This window comes from Callithrix jacchus, chromosome 18 (genome assembly GCF_049354715.1).
Source record: "Callithrix jacchus isolate 240 chromosome 18, calJac240_pri, whole genome shotgun sequence".
Classification (NCBI taxonomy): domain Eukaryota; kingdom Metazoa; phylum Chordata; class Mammalia; order Primates; family Cebidae; genus Callithrix; species Callithrix jacchus.
The window spans coordinates 45,320,489-45,343,839 of record NC_133519.1 but is presented as its reverse complement, the minus strand read 5'-3'; the positions used below and the strand labels follow the sequence as shown (position 1 = coordinate 45,343,839).

The 23,351-nt window shown below is 37.4% G+C and overlaps 1 protein-coding gene across 33 annotated transcripts in view; it reads left to right on the top strand.

The window, feature by feature from the left end:
- The window catches only part of LOC144580163 (uncharacterized), a 341,993-nt gene that overhangs the window by 156,081 nt on the left and 162,561 nt on the right, over positions 1-23,351 (top strand). The window contains exon 6 of one of the 33 annotated variants that reach the window (XR_013529235.1): positions 991-6,945. The exons of the other annotated variants lie outside the window; for them this stretch is intronic. The gene's annotated coding sequence lies outside the window, so the exon portion shown is untranslated. Of the gene's footprint in view, positions 1-990; positions 6,946-23,351 lie in introns of those variants that run through there. 33 annotated transcript variants of the gene reach the window in all.

The window sequence follows — 23,351 nt, the reverse complement described above, 5'->3', positions numbered from 1 at the left end:
TAGATGGTTTCTGAGAATAAAAAGCCTTCTCCTGTTTGGTTTTTATACATTATAAACAGGGGAAGCCCATCTAGGACGTCAAAATGCTGATGAAGCAAAACTGGTCAATTAGGAAACAAACAGTTTCTTCTAAAGAAAAGCACCTCCTGTGATACCTCCTCTGTTGTGATAAACAGTTTGCAGTGGTCATAGGGGAAGTGATGCTTACTGGGTAAAACATTAATCATATTCAAGTGTGCATGTGCCATGGGTGAGTGGACTGAAGATTTTCTTGAACCACTGTAATTTTTGATGAGCATACAGGAAGACATAAATATGCATAGATTTTGAATACTTACTGAGGAAGTTTATTATCCCTAACTAATGTAGAATATGATATTTAATTATCTTGGTAAAGCAATAAACTCAAAGCCACCAATAGATCATTGGTGGATATAAATGCAGAGTCTAAAAATAGCTAAGCCAACATAAATATTGTTGTCATGATTTATTAATTTAAAGTACTAATGAGTCATTAAAACTCTTCTAACTAGACTCTGTCATCAATCAACAAATATTTACTAAACATTTATTAGGTATGTTCATGCTCCCACTTTGCTATAGAATAATATAGAAAGGAAAAGATAACAAAAACCAGTTAATCCTAGATAGGAGACTAATATAAAATTTTGAATTATTTGCCTTGGGTATGGGCATTGATCTTGGAAAGGAAAATTTAAAAGACCAAATTGTTTTACAATTTACTGCAGATTACTTCAGAGATATTCACAAAGTGGCTAATTAATGCAGTAGCCATGCAACAGATAAAAGGGATTGGGCATGGTGTGAAAAACAGAATAGACAAGCGTTCTGTGCTTCTAAAGAAAAGTCTATTTCTAGAGGAATCTACATTGTTTTGGTTTACCTTTGCTCTGACAAAAATGATGAAACTTTTCTCCCCTAATTCACATTTCTTTTTCTTTTGAGACACGTTCTCTCTCTGTTCTCCAGGCTGGCATGCAGTGGCATGAGTAGGACTCACCACAGCCTCAGCCTCCTGGGTTCAAGCAACCCTCCCACCTCATCCTCCTAAGTAGCTGGAGCTATAGGTATGTACCACCACACCCAGCTATTTGTTTTTACTTTCAGAGACACAGGGTCTCACTGTGTTTCCCAGGCTTGTCTCAAACTTCTAGTCTCAAGTGATCCTCCTGGCTCGGCCTACCAAAGTGCTGGGGTTGCAGATGGAAGCCATTGTGCCCAGCCGAGTTTCATTTCTTGACTCTACTAATTCAAACTGACTTTTGTTTCAAATGACAAGCAGATAAGCATTTTAATACATAATGATCCCACCCGTGTGATTAAAGGTCCAGTGCCCCGCTACTAAATTTTTCCCTCAAAGCATCTTTTCATCAAAACATTTATTTTTTTATAGATAGACTATTTTCTTATATTCAAAATAAAGAATATTATTATTTAACAGAATATTCGGTGAAAACAGTAGTTAATTCACTTCTACCCTATCCATGTAAAAGTGTTATAATAAATATAAATATCCTCTGAAAAAGCACAGACGTTTATGATTTTAAAATGTTTTATAAATAAGTAGTTCACATCTGTGTTAGTCCATTTTCATACTGCTATTAAGAAAAAGCTGTCTGAGATTGGGTGATATATAAAGGATAGAGGTTAAATTGACTCATAGTGCAACATGGCTGGAGAGGCCACTGGAAACTTATAACCACGGTAGAAGGCAAAGGGGAAGCCACACATCTTCTTCACAAGGGGTCAGGAAGGCGAAGTGCTCAGTGAGGTGGAAAGAGGCTCTTATGAAGCCTTCAAATCTCATGAGAATCCACTCACTATCAAGAGAACAAACAGTATAGGGAAAACAGCCGTATGATTTAATTACCTCCTGCTGGTCTCTCCCTTGACGCATGGGGACTATGGGGCTTACAATTCAAGATGAGATTTTGGGTGAGGAGACAGCCAAATGATATCAGTCTCCTTAATAATTGCTACGTAGATTATAAAACATCCCAATCCCCAAACTGTATTTCAATCAACAGTTACCAAATTAACAATAAAATTGAAAGGTAAAATTTCCAATTTGAATCTTTATGTACCGTTGTTAGAAGTTTTAGCATGCTTCTTTTAATTGTGAATAAGTGGAATGGGCAGAATTGTAATTAGGGTTGCGTGGTAAGACACTGCTCATGCTAAGACAGTTAACCTGGGAAAAAGCATAAGGCATGAGGTTTTTCTCTGTCTCTTGATTCTGTACCACCTTTTAGATCATTTGCCTTTTAGTGCCCCAAGTGAGAAAGGAAAAGCTGTAACTGTATCATCGCTGTGACGTGATGGTCTTTGGAGGTGTAAATATAGCTAAGCCGCAGTCTGCAGTCATCAGTCAAATGCAAGTCCAGGTGTTGCAGTGAAGTTTTTTGTAGCTGTGATTAAAGTTCATAATCAACTGAATGTAACTCAGGGAGACCATTCTTGATCATGTGAATGGGCCTTACTCAGTCAGGTGAAAGGCCTTAAAAGCATTGCTAAGGTTTTCCCACTGAAGAAGAAATTTCATCTGTGAGCAGGACTTTACCTGCGCCCTTAACCCCTACCATGGCTGAGTGTTCCAACCTGCCCTGTGAATTTCAAACTTGCATCTCCAATGCCCACAAGTGTTTAAGCCAATTCTTTGCAAAAATATTTTAATGTACATCTCCTACTGATTCTGCTACTCTGGTTGAACCCCTGACAACTCCCCATCACCTTGGCTACAGAGGAAGAGGCCAGACACTTCAGTGTAAAGAAGCCACAATCAGATGGTTTCTATGAGCCTTGACATAAGTAATATAATTCTACATCTTCAAATGGTGCTTCAAGCTTAGCTTTAATCTTCGAAACTATTCAAGGAGAAAACAGTAGAAAGAAGCTGAAAAAAATAGCCTACCTAGGTAATGTATAATAATTTTTCAATTATCTGGAGTAGAAAAATAGAGAACTTCTTTCAAAAATCTTTCTGACTGATGTCTCTGTAGAGTTCTTTACATTTTACTCACTCGTTGTTTAAAAAAAAAAACAACCTATTGGGGCCTGGGAAGGAGAAAAGTAATTCTCCCGAACCTAGGTCAATAAATTCCTAAACGTCTTTTCATTTTATAAACCATGGGTGAACTCCCATATTAGAAGAGAATTTATTTTCTGCAAGGATTATTTGTATTCAATAATCAAATTCTTTTAGATAAGCTTTTTCTCGATTGCTATCTTTATTCTTAAATTGATTTTTTATAGGCATGTATATCTATAGGAATATACACATGGGACAAGGAATGGCTTAGCTGTGGTCAAGGATAGGCTGAGGTAGGATGTTTATATCAGCAAGTTTAGAGCACAGATGTACAATTCCACTTGTCATCACAGCCATGTAGCCATAACATGGGAAGGCTATCACCTGGCTCTACGCCACTATTGTCTGCAAAAGGTAGAATTGCCCTGTTGACACTGTGTAGGTTCGCTGGTGCCCACAGAAAGAGTCAGAGGGGAGCTAGGACACAGCTCGAATCACTGGTGCCCAGAGAGAGAAAGAGCTAAGCTGCTGACCGTGAAGGCAAGGGAGAGCCAGCCACACAGCTGTGTGTGGAGTCGTGGGACGAAACAGCCAAGACAGGGTGAACCATGTGAGAGAAAGCTCTTGATGAGAGCTGCTGCTGAATAAAATAATCTTTCACTGCCTGCCGCCCCCTGAGTGTTCTTTCTGCTCATTCACCCACTCCCTCCAGACCTCAGCATGGGCTGGAACCTAACCCCGAGCATAACAATTGGCATAGTCATGAACTTGACATATGGTTATGCAATTTGGGAAATATATGGATATGAGAAATTAGCTAGGGTTAAGGATTCTGTGCTTCATCATGATTATGTGTTCCATCATAAAACCCATGACCAAAAAACAGATAATAAACTGATTTACACCTATGAAAATATTTTAAGTCTCATTGCACCTGTCTTATAATATCCCTTTCTCAGGACTAATGATACGAAAATTCAGGATTAAAGATCAAAACCCATAAATCATACAGAAAATGACACCTGTTTTTCTTCTTATAAATAATTTTTCTGAAATCTCAAAGTGTAACAGGGCACTGGATGAATCCATCATGCCTGAAGCTAAATACAACATTAGTTTCCAAAGATATGCACAGTTTCAGTACTCCGCAAAAGCTCATTAATTTTATTCACAGGTATTTGAGAATACAACCATCGATGGGGTGATGAGTGAAAGGAATTTACTAGTAAATTGATTTTTATTTTAGTGAGGGGAAAGGGTAAAGCATATAGGTGTTCTACCAATCTGTTTCACAAGCACCTCCAACTCAGAAATGCTGTTTAGTTGTTATAAATTAAAACTATTATGATGAGGGTCTGGAGTCCCTGAACTATGTAAGTTTACCATGTATGAAGTCTAGAATAAGTAATTTTAGCCCGAGTTTGTTGTCTGGGAAATAAGGATCTCAATTTTCAAACAGGGGGAAAAGGAGGAGGAGAAAAAGTTGAGAGGGAAAAGTAAGGAGATAAAGGATGGGGTGGAGGAGAAATGCATCGCCTATTTCTAAAGGTTGTTTTTACCTTAAGAAACATTTTTAAGTTACTTTTGATTTCTATTCCTGCCTCTTATCTAACCCTTTGGTCAATTTTCTCAAGTATCTAAGTAACTCATCTGCTCTAATCAGAACTATCCAATGCCCACTCCAAGTTTTATCCTCATAAATCATAGCAACTTTAAAAGATAAAGGACTTCTAAATTCTTAAAATAAGTGACTTTAAAATGATTGCAAGTTTAAGAAAAAAAATAATAGAACAGGTTTTTTGGATAGAGGAAAATATCCAGATATTAAGTTGGTCAGCCTGTAAGCCATTTATTATTTATTCATTCATTTCATTTATTCGATAAACATTTAAGTGCTCCTCACCTTGAAAGACACTACCTGATATTAGTTTTCTCTAACATACTCCTCTTTTCAATGTCTTGCCTTCTCTTACTGTGGAACCTCACAGAGTCTCTTAAAATTTCTCAGTTTTAATGTTTAATTTTTACTTGTTTCCACCATGGCCCATATGTTAGTAAAAGCAGAGGCTCCTTCTGGTAGAAGTAGATGAGGTGCAGCGATTTGTACAGAGGGTCAGGAAGAACCTCATCTGTTACCCTCCATTAATGTATACTCGTGGCAAATTGACTAGGTCAGAAGACTTACATAAAATTTTAATTTACTGGTTAATCAAGTGGACAAAAGAGCATGCTGGATATTTAAAACCCTGAAGAAAAAGCACATTAATTACGTCAGAGCACTTTCTATCAAAGAACTAATCATCCCATATTGAGTTCATTGTGCCCCAATATTTTTGTCACCTAAGAGGCAGAGACCTCTGCTCCTCATGAGTCCTGTGTTTGAAAGAAAGAAATTTTCTATGAAATAAATGACATTTATTAACTAATGATGACTTGATCACTTATTAATCAAACACATCTACAAATGCTAATCAGAATTTCTGATAGGATATTTGCAATCAGATTCTGCATAGCCAAAATTAGAAGAAATTGCACTAGTCCCTGATACAGGTTTTTCATACAAGAAACAATAGTATTGATTGTCATAGTCTAATATTAGATGTGTATTTATGCCAAAAATCAAATTATACTCAATTTTTAAAAATTATTTAGAGAGATAAAGTCATTCTTCATAATAAATGATTATTACTTCAAGCATTAAATTTATAAATTCACCATGAAAATAATTTTTCCAGTTCTGTGGAGTAAGAATGAACAAAAATCATTTAAAAAACAGATATGGCTTAGAAATGTTCTTCCGGGCTTTATAATTATGTGTTATTCTTTCTTTATAGCAATGCAGAAAATTCAAGTGTGGTAAAAAGTACCTCATCAGGTGCTTGATTGGAGGAACTAATTTAGACTGAACAGGAATGTGCTTGCAGAAAAGGAGAAATGACCTTGTACAGCATGATGTATACCTACTTATTTACTTCGAAGGGTTCCTAAGTAATTTTCAATTATAATATGATCAATCCTATATAAATTTGTTTTTGTTTTAACCAATCATATTCATTCACAGAACCTATATTATTGAGGATGATGAAATTATACAAACTTTCAAAATGTGATAATGTATTACACAATGTTTAATGACATGAAAATAAGCAACTTCATGTATTAACACATATTTATTCCACAAATAACTTTAAGTGTCTACCAAGTGTCAGACATTGAGAAAATTATACTAACTAACACAGACGCATCTCCATCCTACTAGAGCTTAGAGAATTGTCTTCATTACAAAAGCTGGCATTGACATTTTAAGTGTTGTGTTTCAGACACTGTCTAAACAATTAAATGTACTAATTATAATTAATTTACTTTTTCAGTAAATTATCCAGTAACGCTGACTCTACCTCAAAATTATTTAAATCCTATCATCTGTGGCAACATGGAGGAACTTGTTACATGAAGTAAACCAGGCACAGAAATACAAACATTGCGTGATCTCACTGACAGGTGAAATCTGAAAGAGTGATTTCATAGAGTATTTCTATGATTTCGAGAGTAGAGCAGTGGTAATTGGAGAGTGGGGAGGACAGGGATGATGGAGGATTGGGAGATGTTGCTCAACAGATACAAATTTAGTTAGAATACGATCTGCTGTTCTCTAACACAGGAGGGTGACGATGCAAATACCAATGTAGTGTATATTTCAAGATGGCTAGAACAGGTGTGGACTGTTGTCACCACAAAGAAATAATAAACGTTTAAAGTGATAGATATGGTGATTACCCAGATTTGATTATTATACAATGTGTAGATCCAGTGAAACAGCACACTGTATATAAATATCAGCAAATATTATGTGTCAATTATAAATACAAACAATAAAAAGCATTTAAGAAAATGCAGAAACTTAACTATATATATAATTTAACATATATAATTTAACTATATATGGTTATATAGTTATATATATAAATTATATATAGTTATATATAATTTAACTTTATATATATGTGCTTATATAGTTATAACTATATAACCATAGTTATAACTATATATATTTAGTATTTATATATAGTATCTATAAATATAAAATATGCTATATATACATATATATAACTTAACTATACATATATAGTTATGTTGTTTTATATATATATATGTGTGTGTATATATATATATATATATATATATATATATATATGCAGTGGCACGATCTCAGCTCACTGAAACCTCCACTCCCTGGGTTCAAGCAATTCTCCTGCCTCAGTCTCCCAAGTAGCTGGGACTACATGCACCCACCACCACACCTGGCTAAAAAAATATTTTTTAAAACAGAAAGAGCAGGCTGGGTGTGGTGGCTTACACTTGCAATCCCAGCACTTTGGGAGGCTGAGGTGGGTGGATCATGTGGTCAGGAGTTCAAGACCAGCCTGGCCAAGATAATGAAACCCCACCTCTACTAAAAATACAAAAATTAGCTGGATGTGGTGGTAAGTGCCTGTAATCCCAGCTACTCAGGAGGCTGAGGCAGGAGAATCACTTGAACCTGGGAGGTGGAGGTTGCAGTGAGCGGAGATCATGTCACTGTACTGTAGTCTGGGCAACAGAGTGAGACTCTGTCTCAAAAAAAAAAAAAGAAAGTACAGTAAAAATTATTAATTAAGAGATATAACACTTATACATAAATACCAGGAACTGAACCAAATTTCTACAGTGCTGGGAACAAGTCCTAACATGTGTGATGGATTATATTGTTTACTGAGAACGACGGCAAGGAAAACCAAGCTGGCCCCCAAGTGAAAAACTGCTTGGGGCGTTGTAAAATAGTAAGCAATGCATGTATATCATATACTAGTTAAACCAATTCTTTAAACACAGGATATGTGACCCTGCCCCCATTGCTCCCTCATGGAGAACAATTCTAGTTTGTCTTTGATCAGTGGTGAGCAAGCACCTGCTGCCTGCCTAGTTTATCTTTGTTCTATGAGAAAACACAGAACACCTGCTTGTTAACAATAGTCGCCTGTTCAGGTCAGCGTCTGCCGGCGGCTCTCAGCTCAGCCTGCTGTTGGCCTCCTGATCCCACTTTGCACTCTATCTTTGTATCTGTTTATTAATTCCTTCAGCACTGCTTGGATTGGGGTCTCCACAACTGAGCTGGTCTCGGTACCACCATCATGACTTAAAATTAAGTTGTTGAAAATTGTTAATATAGAATTAATAATCAAAATTAAGAAAGTTTTGCAGGAACTTCAAGGCAGAAAATGTAGTGCTTTTTCTGCTGACTTTCAATCAGCTTGGAATTAACAGAGCCCTATCTCTTGCAAGAATTATTTACATGATCAGTCTATTTATTTAAACATTTTTCTTCTGAACTGCAATATTTTTCTCCTCAGTTGTGTCTTGAACTACTTGCACTTTATTGTCCTTTAAAAATTAAATTCTGTTTCCTGCTAAGATATATTTGTAGAATCTTAAAAATCTTTAAGAGTAATGACAAAAATTCTTATCCTAAAATGTAAGATTTTTAACAGTCTGCACACCTAACTTGCTTTCTATCTCAGAGTTTCCCCTCCGTAGAGACTATGCAGAAGACTAGAATAGCCTAGTCTCAAAGACAGAGGATCTTTGTTCTATTTCTGATTGCACCACTGAATTTTTGAATGAACTTTCTCCTCCTCTTCCCACTCCTGCCCTTCCTTTCTTCTTCATCCTATCAGCATTACTATTTCAAGTGAAATCTAATATTTAACTCTTCACAGTGAAGAGGTATAAACTGAGTTTTTTTGGGTGTTGGCTGAGATGTTAGAGTCTAGAATTCTGCTTGCTTGTCTGTCTACTTCCTTTCTGGTCTGTCCTCTCTGATGTATCTGCAAAAAATCTTAGGCCCTGCTGAAAAAAACCTCTAGGACTAGGTAAACTTCCTACAGCTTGTCTAGTGAAACTTCTTCTCCAGAAAAATCTTAGGCCCTGCTGAAAAAACCTCTAGGACTAGGTAAACTTCCTACAGCTCGTCTAGTGAACTTTCTTCTCCAGAAAAATCTTAGGCCCTGCTGAAAAAAACCTCTAGGACTAGGTAAACTTCCTACAGCTCGTCTAGTGAAGTTTCTGCTCCAGAAAAATCTTAGGCCCTGCTGAAAAAACCTCTAGGACTAGGTAAACTTCCTACAGCTCGTCTAGTGAAGTTTCTGCTCCAGAAAAATCTTAGGCCCTGCTGAAAAAACCTCTAGGACTAGGTAAACTTCCTACAGCTCATCTAGTGAAACTTCTTCTCCAGAAAAATCTTAGGCCCTGCTGAAAAAACCTCTAGGACTAGGTAAACTTCCTACAGCTTGTCTAGTGAAGTTTCTTCTCCAGAAAAATCTTAGGCCCTGATGAAAAAACCTCTAGGACTAGGTAAACTTCCTACAGCTCGTCTAGTGAAATTTCTTCCCCTCTTTTCTAAAACAACTTTATTCATGATTCTGCTCGTTTTCTACTCCCTTCATTAAATCTGTCTCAGAAGCTGTAATACAAAGATATTTTTTTTTCTTTTTTTTCTTTTTTTTTTTTTTTTTGAGACGGCGTTTCGCCTTTGTTACCCAGGCTGGAGTGCAATGGTGCGATCTCGGCTCACCACAACCTACACCTCCTGGGTTCAGGCAATTCTCCTGCCTCAGCCTCCCGAGTAGCTGGGATTACAGGGCCACCATGCCCAGCTAAGTTTTTGTAGTTTTAGTAGAGACGGGGTTTCACCATATTGACCAGGATGGTCTCTATCTCTTGACCTCGTGATTGACCCGCCTCAGCCTCCCAAAGTGCTGGGATTACAGGCTTGAGCCACCGCGCCTGGCCAAAGATATTTTTCTTTATGTTAAATCAACACAGTCTTTCTCATATATTATTATATCCAACGTGTTTATAGGAAGCTGTTAGATATTGACGGTCGTTAGCAAAAAATTAAATGAGAGAGAAATAGAGAAAGTGTGACCAATCTATGTCAAATTAGTATGGGAACAATTGGTGTGAACAAGATTTACCTGGGATATTTAGTTCAGAAACTCAAAAGATATTCTATTGTGTTTAAGATTATATTTGATGAAGATTCTGTGGACTTCGTTATGTACCCATCGTGTCTCATTGTTCATTTGGCTGCTTTTTATGATCTGAATGCCCTGGTCACAGTCTTCTTGATAGGACACTGTTCTTTTTTCAGTAACAAAGTGGTGAATGTGAGACAAGCATACTTTCACCCTTACTTATCCACGACCTTTATCTATGTGTGTGGCAACCTAAGAAAAATTCTGGGAGTTACAGGTAACTTAGCTGTTACATGACAAAAAGGCTAGCAATCTAAAATATAATATTAGAAATCTCTGTTCTCACAACTGGCCAACACTGCTCATCTCTAGGAATTATTTCAATGGCTTCTATAATAGATTCAATCACATTTTCAAAAATTCCTTCCACTAAATGGTGGAGTCTCCTCTCCTAGAATCTGGGTTGGCCTTATTTACCTACAGCTTGCTTTTATCTATAGCAAATGAAACTATTCTAATTATGGCTAGGCGTTCATAAGAGGTCTGGATGCTTTCACCTTTTATCTCTGAGCCCTAGAACTCTGTAGGAATTCCAAGTGCCATGCTGTGAGGACTCCCTCGCCTCACAGAGAGATAACACACAGGTGCTCAGTTGGCAACTCCAGCTAACCAATGAGCCAATGGAGAGTGTCCATGATCCAGCCTGTCCTTCAGATGACTTCAGTCCCAGCTGCTATCTGTCTACAAACACTAGAGAGATCCTAGCTAAAAGCAATCAAACCACAAAACCATAAGAGATACTGAGTTGTGGTTTGAAGCTACTCAGCTTTGGGGTGCCTTGTTTAACAGCAATAAATAGAATAGCTATTATTCCTTCTCTCCATTCTGTTAGCACCTCACTATTATATAATTATACATTAATCAACATCTTTTATAACTCCTGCATATTCAGATTTTTTTCAGTAGGTGTGTCTTTTTACAATCACGTAGCACAGAGGAAGGAATAGCCATTATTTATGGAGTAATTCTTTCAAATTAGGAATTCAAGAAATGCAAACATGTAAGAGGCAAAGTAGGGCAATCACAGACTCCATAAATTAAAGTAAGAGCTATGAGGCTTAGTGCTGGGTGTGGTGGCTCACCCCTGTAATCCCAGCACTTTGGGAGGCTGAGGCAGATGGATCACCTGAGAGGTCAGGAGTTCGACGCCAGCCTGGCTAACATGATGAAACCCTGTCTCTACTAAAAATACAAAAATTAGCCAGGCATGGTGGTGGGTAGTAGTAATCCCAACTACTCAGGAGGCTGAGGAAGAAACATTACTTGAACTTGGAAGGCAGAGGTTGCAGTGAGCCAAGATAGCACCACTGCATTCCAGCGTGGGCAACAGAGCAAGAATCTGTCTCAATAAAAAAGAAAAGAAGAAGAAGCTACAAGACTCATACACATGTGTGCCTCACAGGGCTGCTATTGCATTTGTGGTCTCACGTGCATAGGTTACAGTTGCCCTCAATCTTAACAATACTTCCAGAATGTGAAAAAAATTAAAAGTGAAATATAAAAATGGTTCTCTTGGTACAAAAATTAGCGTGCATTTCAGAAGTCAGCAGTATTTTGAATACAGACTTTTAGTAGAGTTTTTAGTAAGCAGATAAATGAACAAACATATAAAATACATAAAACTATAGAATATTACACATGGATTAAAGTTTTAGATCCTTAACACCTTATGAGACTGCGAGGTATTACATATAAACTAAACCACAAAAGAATTATTGATTTCATGTCGAAATCTTCTAGCCTATTATCATCATTAGATGAAATAGTAAATTTCTTTTTTCTTACATTGTGTAAAGTATAGGAATTTTTAACATGTTTTATGAACCATCCATGAAGTCTTTGGATAGGCATTATACATAAATATCTGAAATTCTGTGTTTATTTGTATGTGTGCATTAGCTGTGTAGAAGACGTCTTTCATCATATTGTTAGAGAAAACAAGAAGGCTGGATGGTTTACAAATTATAACCAGGATTTAATTAAAAAGAATTCACCACAAAGTAAAAGTGACCTAAAAGAACACCAGAATAAAATAGACCATATATTAGAATAGATTATGGAACACTAATTTCTATGAAAACCTCACCTCTCAGTGGTTTACGTGGAAGCCTCTCCTCTGGGCTGACTGTACCATCCGGGTTTACTGCACTGCCATAACTTTACTTCCTACTCTTCTGGCAGCCTATAGTATTTATTGCCTGTCTAGCTCCGGTTTGTGTAATGGATGAGACTCGGAGAGGAAAGTTCCATCTTTTCTATTATCTTTTGTAAACTGCAATGTTGATCACTTGTAAGATATTAATAATTATCAGTTAAAGTGTCATCAATATATATGTGATTCAGAATGGCCTACATGGTGCATTTAGACAGAAATAGCTTAGATGTAGATGTACAACGCTTATGTTGTGAGTTTGAAGTTAGAGACTTTGGATCTAGAAATCCTAACAAGCAAGGAATAAATAACCATCAACTATTATTTTCATTCTACACATCCCGACGGATCCTTCACTGACCCAGAATAACAACTTCCACCTAAGTTAGAGAAAACGTTGACAAATGAAGGTAAGGGCAACTAAATCCAGGCATATTTGAGTGCTCTGCCATGTTGATAGGGAAAGAGATACTAATTGGCTGTACACTGTAACCAACCCAGAGAAGGTTGACTTTGTTCATCAACACATGCACATCATTCTAGAGGATACGCTAATTCATTGAAGGAAAGAAGAAAATAATTCATAACGCTGGCCTTCTGGTCTCTTATGAATGTATATTTAGGAGTGGCAAAGGGATTTCTGTCTTTTACTTATTTATTCAGTTTATTTGCTCTGACACCAAGGATAGCAATATGGGGGCCTTAAGGCATCTTTGTGAAAGACAACATAAAGGATACTATGTTATTTTTCATGAGAAGAAATGGATTAAAATTATCAAAAAAATTAACTATAAAGAACTTTCTAAAATAATTGTTATACTAAAACTGTGACTAAAAGTGATTATAAACATTGTTACTGAAAGTGTATGTCTGAAATGAAGACTGATATCCATTTGTTGGGAATTATATAGGCATTATTACATATACATTTGGTAATCAACAGACATTTCCTTGGATTCCCTATTAATCCTGGCAGTGTGTGTGTATGTGCGTGTCCTCAGATATATACTTAACTATATTTAACTTCTCCATAAAGAACATGAACACATTAAGTAATTAATGCTTGTCAGTTACTTTGAGTGAATGCCGTTTGAGGCAAATGCTATATCTGTGTTAAGTAATAATAATAATCAAGATAATGGGCTGTCCAATTATGTAGGTTATTTGCTAGCAGTTTTAAAACATACCATATGTTTGCTAGAATATAGATATTTATTTTTTTCCTTAGGAAGGAAGACAAGCATTCATCAATGTAAAAGAAAACGTTTTCTTAATGTGAGAGGCATGCTGATTTATGTAACGATTCTAAAATTGTCTAATACCTACAGCACAGTCAATCAAGCTGTAGTTAAATGCTAAAGAGTAAGAGAGGGGCCAGTTCCTTGGCATTCCTTCTTTTGGTTCTCTCAGGATAGGAATCTTGCATTTCACTCTCATCCAGGCAAAGCATCTTATTTCCAATATCACTTGGTCTTTCACAGACTTTTTCTATACTTATTATCAGATTGCTATAACTTTAAAACTTATTTTATTCCATTTATTCAACATACTTCTGAAATACTATTGAAAGAAAGGGCCGGGCGCGGTGGCTCATGCCTATAATCCCAGCACCTTGGGAGGCTGATGTGGGCAGATCAACTGAGGTCAGGAGTTCCAGACCATTCTGGCGAACAGAGTGAAACCCCGTCACTACTAGAAATACAAAAATTAGCCAGGCATGGTGCTGGGTGCATATAATCCCAGCTGCTTGGGAGGCTGAGGCAGAGGTTGTAGTGAGCTGAGATTGTTCCACTGCATTCCAGCCTGGGTGACAGAGCGAAACTCTGTCTCAAAAAAAAAACAAAAACCAAGAAAACAAAAAGAAATGGGTTAAAGCAACAGGCCAGCAATCCATCTGCTACCCTGTGGGAGACAACATGACATTAGGGGTACAATGAAAAGGGGAGTCAGGTGACAGCAATTTCCTTTGCAAATGGACTTTCTCAAATAAGTCAACTAATGACATTTGCTAGGAATATGCCTTATCTTTAAAAGATCCTTAGGAAAATGTCTGTGGCTAAGAATTACTTAGAGTGAATAAAACTCAGGGTCCATGATATAAGGCTCTGTGAGGAGTGTCACCTGAACTATACAACGCTGGGCTATAAAGTACCTCTTTAAGATTCCTCATAGTATAAGGAATCCTACAAACCTCCCCTACAGACCTCATCTACTCTGGGCCAAAAGTGCAGGTCCAAGGTGGGAAGCAAGACCTGGTCAGCTGTCCTTGACATCCCATATCTTTGCTTCACGTGCACTTTTCGATGGCTCATAATTTTGACATCATATCATAAAGCCTGATACTGGGTAAGATCTCTGACTTAGCAATTCCTTGTAATTGTTATCTTTTTCTTTGCAATTTTCTACTGTAAAAGCCTATATCAAAATATTTTATATTAAGTGTCTTTTCTCTCCGATTTTAATCAGTATACGTAACTGTTATGTTCATGCTTTTTGTCTTCTACTTCTTTTAAATTATGTGAAATTAAAAAAAAAACTCCGAGAGATAAATAATTTAAGACAACATATTCTTCTCTAAAAGCTCCTCTTTAAAAACTCTTTTGCTCTAGGCAAGAGCCGAGGACTAAAACCCTGAGCAAGATGCATGTCAGAGAAACACTACTAGTGGTATTAACAACACTAGCAAAACAAGATGGGTGTTTCAACACCATCCCCAATAACCCAGGCCTTTAACAATACTTGTCAACTCTATTTATCCTGTTTTCATCTTAGACTCCTCACTATATGAATCATAGCTCTGATTATGCAACTTCCATCTTAAAATCTTCAGCGGCCCAACACTGCTTGCAGTGTAAAGTCTGCTCCTCTGATTATACCTACAAGATGTTCAACACCATGATCTCAGTTATCTGGAAAACAGGATGTCACAAGCTTTTCTATATAATTTACCACTATTGCATCAAACTATTTAGTGTTCTCAGAACACTATGCTTTAGTCCAGGGTGATTTCTCAGTTTTGGTATTCCTGTGGCTCCATAATGCTATATATCACAACCATTGTCATAGTGTTTAATTATAAAGGTTGTGTGCACTGTACAAGGACACTGTGTTACCTTATAAACATCACAGTAAATGTCTTGTTCTAACAAGATGATCAGAACAGATCATATCCCTTTATCTCTATTTAGAAATGTCAAACCATCTTGATTAACAAGCTTATCAAAATCATACAAAGCAGAGGAGACAGTTTTTCTGCAAATGAATGGTAGAGGGCAAAGTGAAAATGAAAATAGTAGATGCTTTCAGGCTGGGCGCGGTGGCTCATGCCTGTAATCCCAGCATTTTGGGAGGCCGAGCTGAGCACATCTCTTGAGGCCAGGTGTTCGAGATCATCCTGGCCAACATTGGGAAAACCCTGTTTCCATTAAAAATGCAAAAATTAGCCAGGGATGGTTATGTGTGCCTGTAGACCCAGCTACGCGAGGCTAAGACACAATAATTGCTTGAATCCAGGAAGCAGAGGTTGCAGTGAGCCAAGATTGCACCACTGCACTCCAGCCTGGGCAACAAAGTGAGACTCTGTCTTAAAAAAATTGCAGATGCTTTTGATAATTCTATCCTTTCATTCCCTGGTAATCATAAATGCCCTTTTTGCAATTCATAAAATTTCAAAAATTCTCAGCTCAGCAATATACAAGTGTCCCATTCATAAGCAAAACATCGTTTATCCTTTCCTCCACAGGGTGACTATATAAATTTTAGTTAAGACACACTGTTCTCTAAGACAAGATTTTCTGTGTAGTCTGCAGACTGGACTGTTTAGATATGATCTCAAGGTACAAAAGGCCATAGCTAAATAGCACATTCACCACTTCAACACACTGAATATACACTGATAAAGCTAAAACGGGATAATTATCATTAAAGCTCTGATTTAGAAAGGGGAAGGAGAAACAGTCTATAAGGCATCTATCATCCTTCCTGGACATGGTTTGCAAGGATTCCCTGCTAAAGAAGTGAAATGTTTCTTGGTCAACGAATGTGAATTCTACCGATCCTCTTCACTGGAAAATTCACCCTTCTGTCACTCTTCTTATTTTTAGGTGAAAAAGAAATCAAGCAGCTATGCTGCATTACCAACTCATTTTCTGTGTGGGTAGTTTCAGGTTTCAAACCTTAGGAGTAAATAACCATATGAATCCTTTCTTACTTACCTAGCTTGGGATTTTTCTGATAATAACATCTTAAAACTACAGTAGGATGCTAGCAGATTTGCATTCTCTCAACTTGCCAACCACGTAACTAAAGATAGCAGCCTTGTTATGTTAGAGCTGATTAATCTGGATGCTGCATCCTTGTATCTCAGCTACAGACTTTGGTGTTCTGCCCGCTTTGGTCTTTCATAGCCTCCTTCTAGGCCTCTGCTGCCAAATCAATGGGCTTAGATAATGATGTAAGTATATTTTGCATTTTCCTACAAGACTAAATCATAGTGGGTGACTAAAGAGTGGTAATTCATTTGATCAGGAAGATAACATAGTAGAGGAAGCTTTCACACAGAGCTAGGGAAACATGCTTCCTCAATTTTCCAATGGCATCTATGAATGTGGTTCTTGCTCCTCACTGTGCCAGAGGCAAAACATCTCACTAGTACAGCCATAGAGAAGAATGAAATCATGTCCTCTGAAGCATCACAGCTGGAACTGAGGGCCATTATCCTAAGTGAAATGACTCAGAAACAGAAAATCAAAAGTACACAGTCTCACCTATAATTGGGAGCTATACAATGGGTACACATGCATATAAAATATAGAAGTAATAGACACTGGGGACTTCAAATAAGGGAAGTTGGAGGGGTGAAGACTGAAAAATTACCTATTAGGTACAATGTTCACCACTTGGGTGATTGGTCACTAGAAACCTAAATTTCCCCATTATGCAAACTGTTCATGTCTATTCATGTAACAAACATGCACATGCATTCTCTGAATCTAAAATAAAATAAAACAACAAAGGAAAGAAAGAAAAAGAAAGAAGGAGAGAGGGATGAAGAAAGGCAGGAAAGAAGGGAATGAGGGAGGAAGAGAAAGAGGAACTTAAAATATTCACCTAGTATGACCTCCCACTATGCACGATTATCTAACTCTTGCTCATCATGGATTGCTGGCCATAGCAAACTTACCATTCTCTTCCCTCTTGTCTTTTAGTTAGGACAACTGATTCCAAAGCTTAGATCTTCTTCCCTCGAATACCATAGTATAGGATTTAAGCATTGGAAAACACATCCTGCTTCCTAATATTAATCAGGTATCTGTTTTCAACATCACAATGGTCACTGGTCTAATTTGCTCCTTACAAAAAGATGTCCAGAACTCCCAATTTGAAGGAGAGATACTTTCCCTGTCATCTACCCTATCTTGACTCAACTGATTTCCACATCTGGGTCTTTGAATTTCAAACATTCCCTCTTATTACCAATTATTCTGTTTTACAGCACACTTTATTTGCAAATACTAAATAGCCAACTCAAGCCAGTTTTAGCAAATATAGCAAATTCATTAACTCATATAATTAAAAAGTTAAAGAAAGGAGTCTGGCTTCAGGCCCACTAGTCACACTGACCCAGCGGCTGCCTGTATCCCTCTGGCTCCATGCTGCTTTTACCTTCATTCTCTCTCCACAACTTAGCTTTGCCCTCCTTTGTGCAGCCTGTATTTTCAGGCAGTCACTCTTATTGCAGGATAATGAAAACTCTGCATTGTATTTAGGTTTACACATTGCCAGAAGCATGTTTTTAACAAACCGCTGCAGTTGGGAAAGATGGTTGAACCAGATTATCAAAAACAGTTTTGTGTTTTTTTGTTTATTTGTTTATTTTTACTAGGCTGGTAACAATGAACCTACAGTGAGGCAGAGAAGGAAAAAAGAAAAATAACCTGTGGGTTCTTTTACATCTCAACTCATTAGCAACCCAAGCTTTTCCAGAATTGTCAATAATTCTCACAACATTCTTATTTTATGACATGATTTTGAATATGTTGAAACTTACTCTAACATAATTTCAGGATGTACATGTTTAAAAATAAAAAGAAAGTCTCCAGGCACATCTGAGTGTTCTTTCTTTCTTCTCCACATTTTCATGGTATTTGGGCAGAAACATCAGCAACAAGCAGCACTAAAATGAAAAGAATAAGAAAAAGTGAGATTATGTCATAAAATGCCATATGTCAAAAATTCACAAGGCAAACAAAGAGATACAAATTTAGCACATTAGAATGGTTGTCTTTTTAGAGGGAAGTGAAAAGGCTAAAAGAAGATAAAAGGGGATATAACCATTCATGAAGGGGTTGACTTTACAAAGAGGAAAATAACCTCCTCCGAGAAAGGAGAAAAAGGCAAATGTAAAAACTTTTGAGGAAATGAAAGTCATCTGAGGTGTGTATTTCAATACCTGAGTAGATGAGGAAAACGAAACATGTTTCAAATGATTTCTGTAGCAAACTAACACTGGACATCTCCAGTGTTAGTTTATTTACACTGTAAATAATAATTTACACGTTTATTTACAATAGTGTAAATACTGAGTGTTACTGAGGAAATCAGCCACCATAGAAAAGAATAGAGTTGAAGTGTAGTAGGCAAATAATTAAAAATCACAGTCTAGACATCTTTTAGGGAATAAAACAGTATCACAGACACAAAACCCAAAAACATAGTTAATGATTCAGTATATTCACTAGTTCTTTTTTCCTAACAGATATTTTTCCAGGCCAAAAACGAGAACATAAAATGTCAATGGTGAGATTTACCCAGAATTGAAGATTGGCAACCTTTCAGAAAGAGAAGAGTAAAATTATTTGTGAGAATTCGAGACCACAAATTATGTTAGGAAGGAATGTTTTTTTTCCCACTCCTAATGTAACTGGGGGACATGGAAGCGACCCAAACACCTCCCAATTTCTGGATGGGAGGTTTTTGGCCTCTCTTGCCTGGAAAAATGGAAAAAGGGGCCCTGGAGGTGCAGTGAGTTTGCCGTTGGAATAAATATTGTGGACCCAAAGAGGTTTGTAGACAGAGAGAAAGAGAAGGAGAGACAGCTCCCACACTGCCTTGGGAGGGGATCCAGAGGAGTCCCTATAGGGAGGGAGCAGGGGCATTTTAACCCGTGAGTTATTCCTGCCCCATTCATGTTCTTGTCCAATGAGAGGAGTTCTTTCAAACTTCCTCTGGAGTGATTGATCTTTGACTCTGATACCGGATTGGCTGCTTGGTTCACAACAGAGCCCCCTCCTCCCAGAGCTTTCAGAGGGCTTTCTGGACAAAGAAGCCTACCTGGATTTTTCCACCGCCTAGATTTTTCCACCTAGCCAGTGCTTGGGAAATCTAGACAAATAAACTTACATTTGAAACCCCTCTGCTTCCCAGATGGAGGGGGCGGAGCCAGGAAACTCCTGCCATTAAAACTATGCCCTGGTACCTGGAAGAGAAGTTATTTTTAACACAGTCCCTCACTAATGTCTTCTTCCATATAGGGAGAGCTTTCTCAGGAAACATTTCTTGGCTGCCTTTGCTCAATTGCTCTTCTTCAAAGAGAGATGACTAAATTAATATGATTCTCATCTAGCCGTGTTCTCTCTTTTGCAGTGAGACACATGGCCACCTGCCTACAGGGATTGCACGCTTTTTGTTTGCTCTTTCATGCTGTGAAACTTACTAAAACATTATTTCCCACTTTAGAAAAGTGAAGAGAAAAGGAAGGAGGTTCCAAAGTCTGTGAGAGTAGTAGTTTACATTTTAAAAAGGATTAAGCACCAAGTCAGAAGACACAGAACTCTTCTCGGATGGAAAGAAAAGGATTGTGTGTCTGAAATTGTCAAAAGCTGACTCCCCAAATATCATCAACAACTTATTGAAGTGGCAAAGCTGAGTTTATTGCTTATTGCAGAAAGAGAAGCAAAGCACTGCCAGTGTATCAAAATAGAGACAGCAAGGTTACAAATTATCAAAAATTGGAAATTTGATTTAAGGCAGGTCTTTCCAACAGGGGGTTCAATTAGGATTAGGTAAGAATCAAGATAGAATCATTCAGAATTGGTGGAGGCATTCAAATACTTTTAGGGCTCAGACTGAAATGGCAATTTTAAATTAACTTGTCGTTTTTCTTCAGGGACACTGTAACAGAAGTAATTTTACAGAAAACTGACCTTTATTGCTTTGATGTCTGCTGATACTTTCTGTTGAGAGGGTAGATGGGTCTTTGAGAAGTTTCTGTAATGAGCAAATCATGTGTCTGGGCAGGAAGATCCCTCAAAAGTAAAGTGATGCTAATGAAAACCGTAAAATGGCAGAGTGATGCTATCACAGACAGATAGGTCTGGTTTCCATCCTCAGTGTTTGGGCAGAAGTCTTGGTTCCCAAACTGGTAAACAGCTTCACTGAACAGTATACCACAGTGCAGACCAAGTAATTCTGCTTCTGCGTAGAGGAAATTCATGCGTTCTTTCTGGATTCAGAAGGAATGCTGGGTGACAGTCTTGTTGGAACTCCTCTGACAGGCTGAGAATCTTGCAGGAGCAAGTGAAGTCAGCACACAGGCATCCCTGGCTACCCAGGGTGGTAGGAGTGACCTGGGAGAAGGTGTCAATGAAGAGCATGGGGCCAAGAACACACGTATGTGTCAGAACCTAACTTGCACTAGCCTAACTGACTCCATCTTAGCTGCCCCCCTGACAAGCTGTCTCTAGTCTCTCCCTCTCTGCCCCAGTCCCCACAGGTGCATTACTGGGTCCCGCTGCACTCAAAACTTTGAACCGTTAAGAGTGATTCACTGTTCACAGCACCTGTAACCATTGTAATCACATGCTGCTTGGCAAGTCTACCTGCTATTGTAACTAACCTCCTTGGTGACTGATTGTATAGAAGTTTCCCCCTGCTACCCGCCTTGATGATTGTATGAAAATGCCCTTAGCAACCAACAATCCAGGGAACCTTCTGCCCCCTGGTTACCAGCTTCCTTATCTAACTTCCTTGTTCAGCTTCTGTAAAATTCTACTTCAGCTAGGCTCCCCCTCCCCTACCTAAACCAAGGTATAAAAGATAAGCCCCTTCCCCAAGGTCAAGAGAATTTTGAGCATTAGCCATCTCTTGGTTGCCAGCAAATAAAGGACTCTTAATTTGGAACTCAGAGTGTGGCACTTTCCTTCTGACTAGCTGGGTCACAATGTATGGAGTCTGACAGATTTAAATATAAATATTTCCTAGAATTCCATTTACTATTTTTGTGATTAGGGTAAATAAAACTTCTCTGAGCCTCTGTTTCTATTCTGATAACTGAGACAACGTATATATATAAGGCACCAGCATATAATACAATCCACAAATATTCTCCTCTCCGTGTAAATCTATTATTAGTACGGAGAAAATGACCTAATATGTGATATCATAGAAAAATCTATCTGAAGGCAAAGTATTTCTTAAAATGAAATGTAATGTTCTACTGAGTAATCAACAAGAATATTGTTTCCATTGTAAATATAATTGTCTGCCTAACAAAAAAGTTTTATGAAATGAACCTACATAATAAAAATAGAATTCAAAATGGTCTTACTGAATTTGTAATTTGCCATTAAGATCAGTTATTTATAATTACAGCTATTTCAGAAGTATTACATTTTAATTTCAGATAAACAAGCTCCTGTTAGATACTTGCTTAAAAGACAGGCTTAATGACAGTTAACTTAATTTCACTCGTTTAAAATTTTAACTTAAAAAAACCTCCTTGTTATTTCTAATCTAGATATATTTGGTGCAAAGATGTAATTGCAATTTTAAATTAACCTGTCTTTTACCATCTTGGACAACATAATGAAAGTAATTTGGCAGAAAACTGACCTTTTCTCTATAATCTCCAGCAAGATTGCCCCACTAAAAATGAATCAATAACCTAGAATCTATTTTCAGGGGGGAAAAAGATACATTTTATATTCATAAAAATTTCTTTACATTTTTCTTGAGTCTATATCTAATCTTAATTCAAATGTGTTTTCTTTATTTTTATCAAAATGTAAATTAAGAACCAAAAATGTTAACAATGCTATTTTGTAAATAGAGCATTAATCTTTTAAAAAGGCTTAAATGAAAGTATAATCCTGTGACCCTTATTAATAGTCTAAATAGGTTCTGTTGCTTTAGATGTTATTTATGGGAGACCTCTTTGATTTTATAATTTTGTTTTCCCGAGTTTAATATTATGAATGGTTGGAATTTAGCGGGATGATAGTGTTACATGTAAAGATACGGTATTTGAGTGGTCAGAGTAAATACACATCTGAACAGGGCAGGTGCTCTCCTCTACCCTTTCTTCCATTAGAGGGGCCTTGTCTGCTTCACCCCCTTCTAATTTCTGGTTAATCATCCTACAGGGGGTTTCAGTCAACACTCTAGTTCTGCACAGCAGAAAATTTAATTGGTCACTGATATTATGCTCAGCTTTTTCCTTTTTTAAAGTTTTCAAGCATATAAACAGTCACAGGCCTATAATTGCCTATGATATTATCTTTGTTTAGATTCTCTGTCACTGTGCTCCATTAACTAGGGTGGCCCTGTCAGTATTGACACATACCTAAGTCATGTCTATGCTCAATAATATTTGTATTGAATATTGGACTCCTTGGCTGCATTTGGTGAGATCAGGTCTTGTCATACTGTTGTTTGATCCCAACTCCTGCTCGTTGGCACAGAGACATTACCATTTGGCCCAGTTTTCTTGTTCCACAGCTGATTCAATGGCACCAATACCCCAACATACCTCAGTAGAATCACCATACACAAGAGCTCATCACAGAGTTTGTCAAGTTAGACTGAAAACTGAGTAAAAGAGTCAAACCTGCCTGCATTAGGGCAGTTTTCTCAATTTATTTTTTACCCATTTAAATTTTTTCCCAAAGGGCAAAGAAGCTATGGACAGTGAGTCATCTGTGCTAGATGATGTCCATCCCAGAGTTCTGAAAAAGTTTTAGAAAACTTAAAAATGTCGATATGACTCTCATCCGACATTGGAACTCGAGAGGACAAATGC